The following is a 3,149-nucleotide window of genomic DNA, read 5'->3' as shown; positions in this document are numbered from 1 at the left end:
TTTCCCAAGAAGAGGAGGATCCATCCCCTCAGGAGCAGACACAGACCCGGCAGAAGGGGCCACCACTGCCAAAACTTGAGTCATTTCCCTCAGTGCTTAGGCAAACCCTGAAAAGCATTTCCTTCTCCAGCATCTGGGACCGAAATCTCACCATGGCTAAGAGTTTGGAGTCAGGGAGGGGAAAGAACAGAGACTGAAGGCAGAAAAGTTGAGAGGGTAGAGAGTTTAGTTAGCTGGTCTCTAAGCCCCATTTGGTAGCCAAGGGGAGGATCTGCTCTTGACTTAATCCTAGAAGTTACTGTTCTCAAATGTACATGGGTATCAGTCCTGAGTTCAAAACTAGATAAAAACACAACTTGAACCCCAGACGTACCCAGGTGGGGTTTTGTTGTTCCTGAGAGCATCATAAGTTATTTATCTAAATAAATAAAATAATCTTTGTGCCATGGCTTTGGGGTCCCCACAAGGAGAATAATCAGGAAATCATTTAACATTTTCTGTTTGAAAGTAAGAGAATCCTGTGTTCATGTGTGTGTATGTGTGTCTGTGCGCACGCACGTGTGTGTCTGCAGTGGTGGTGGTGGTGACAACACCCAAGGTTTCATGCATGTTAGAAACCTACTGCTGAACTTCCACAGCTTCTAGAAGTTACTTGGTCTTTGCCATATCTATGCCCTAGTCTATGTATCTGTCTTTTCATAATCCAAAGGCCCACTGAATTGTTTCCTCCAAACAAAAGCTAACTAATTCTCTTTAGAGTTATAAAGCAAAGTTTGCAAAATTACAATGGTTTTGCAATCTGTGGCTGTTATCCAAAACCTGTTTTAAAATGACTGAAAATTTCCTGGCTTCTTGTTCAAAGTTTATCTTTAGGCTCTACGATCTTAATTATCCCATTGAGAATATTTTCTTCTTTCTGTTTATTTTTTATTTTTGAGATGGGTTTTTACCCTAGCTTAGGCGGACACTGAGTTCACCATGTAGGCCAGGTTGGCCCTGGTTTGAATTGAAAGCACTTCCTGTCTTAGCCTCCTGTGTGCTAGGATTATAAACATAACCACTGTGTCCATCTGAGAATATTTTCTTTAAAAAAATACTCTTATTATTATGAACAATGTTTTTGGATACCATACAAATTCCTAGGTGAGAGTCACGTGATCCGGCTGTTTCAGTGTGGACTTTCAGTTGTGCTGCCTGTTCAGTGTGGTAGGGCAAACTCACCTTTTTCCACTCCAGGCTTCTCAGTGTTCATCTGGATTGTTCTAGCAAAGGTCACAATTGCCATAGTTAATATTTGACTAAAACTATATTTTTTTATAAAGAGGATGTTGCTTCAAGCTAGTTAAAAAAAAACAAACTTCAGAAAGATTTAAGGTGAAGTGGTTCAAGAAAAAGAAAGGCTTGTGAACTCAGACAACTAGAAAACTGAGATGTGCTCAAATCATATTCAATTCATAACTTTGAGGTTAGTCATTATTAGTTTTAATAACAGAAAATTAATTTTTTGCTATTGTGTGATCAGTTTACAATTGCTATGACCAAAATACTTGACAGGCTGGGCGGTGACGCTTGCCTTTAATCCCAGCACTCAAGAGGCAGAGGCAGAGGCAGGCAGATCTCTGTGAGTTTGAGGCCAGCCTGAACTCTACAGAGTGAGTTCCAGAACATCCAGGACTGTCACATAGAGAAACCCTGTCTTAAAAAAAAATACCTGATCCACCCTCCACCCCCTCCCTGCTGCTGCTGCTGGGCTCGCTTCGCTCCAGCTGAGCCCTGAGTAGCAGCAGGACCAGGGCAGGGACTGACTCCACTCCTTGGACTTAGGACGCCACATCGCCTTCCCTTACGTGCGTGACTCAGTCGCATATCATTTCTGTTTATGCCTGGGGTGGAGAGAAAAAATCCAAATGAGCCGTGTAAATGAGTATGGAAGATTATGATTTCCTGTTCAAAACTGTTTTAGTTGGCAATGCTGGAATGGGGAAGACGGGCCTAGTCTGACAATTCGTTCAGGTCAAGGAGCCAGAGTTGGAGTGTATTTTATGATTAAGACGGTGGAGAACGGTGGAAAAGGAAAGTTACATGGACTGCATGCTAGGTCCTGATTCCCTAGCAACATATGGCCCACCAAGGCCGCTACTGATTCCTTTGCCTCAGCCTTTAGTTGAAATTAAATAATGCTTTTCCCCTCTCCGGGTAAGGAAGAAGTTCACCAATGTGTTCTATCTGTATGCTAGCAATGAGGTCATCACTGTGCTGGTGGGCAACAAGATTGACCTGGCTGGAAGGAGAGAGGTCTCCCAGCAGAGGGCAGAGGATTCTCAGAGGCTCAGGATGTGTGTTACCTGGAGACGTCAGCCAAGGAATCTGATAATGTGGAGAAATCCTTCCTTGACTTAGCATGCCAACTCCTCAGTGAAGCAAGACAGAACACACGGGTGAACAATGGATCTTCTCCCTTACCCGGAGAGGGGAAAAGCATCATTTAATTTCAACTAAAGGCTGAGGCAAAGAGAATCAAGGGAATCAGTAGTGGCCTTGGTGGGCCATATGTTGCTAGGGAATCAGGACCTTCTGACTCCTGTAGGCTCCAGAACTTACAAAGCATGCAGGCCAAGGGCCTCGACTGCAGGCCAGCATCATCAGCAGAACACATAATGGTTTCAGCCTTTTGCAATCTGGCATTGGAGCAAGGAGAAAATAGCAGTAAGCGCTCCATGATCTGCAGAGCGTGTTGCTTTTGTTTTTAAAAGAGCAAGTAAAAATGCATTCCTGAACACAGAGCAGGGGATCACGTACTGTGGGAATCCCGCCTCTGTGTCAGCGGGTACATGTGGGGCTGTTCTTCAGACTTCAGTGGTTATCTGGTGCCCATGGTTTTCTCATCTACCACGTAAACCAAAACTGGAAAGGCCACGTACTTATCGATAACCCCGTGGAGATTTTGAAAAGTGCTGTTTCTTCTGTCCACAAGCACTTCCAAAACCTTTGGGATGTAAAAACGGAAACTCTTCTCATGACCAACAGTAAAAATTATTGTTTAATAACATATACAAGCTCCATGACTCCTTTTGGTGCTAATCATTATGGTATTTCACAGACCAAATGTTTTACTACATTGATACCCTTAGATATATTGCCTACAAATA

At 43.4% G+C, this 3,149-nt stretch overlaps 1 pseudogene; it reads left to right on the top strand.

The window, feature by feature from the left end:
- Nucleotides 1-1,920: 1,920 nt before the first annotated feature.
- Nucleotides 1,921-2,489, top strand: LOC119827072 (annotated as a pseudogene).
- Nucleotides 2,490-3,149: the final 660 nt, after the last annotated feature.

This window comes from Arvicola amphibius, chromosome 12, assembly GCF_903992535.2.
Source record: "Arvicola amphibius chromosome 12, mArvAmp1.2, whole genome shotgun sequence".
Classification (NCBI taxonomy): Eukaryota; Metazoa; Chordata; class Mammalia; order Rodentia; family Cricetidae; genus Arvicola; species Arvicola amphibius.
Note: the sequence above shows the minus strand (reverse complement) of the source record. Positions and strands in the feature narration are given on the sequence as shown.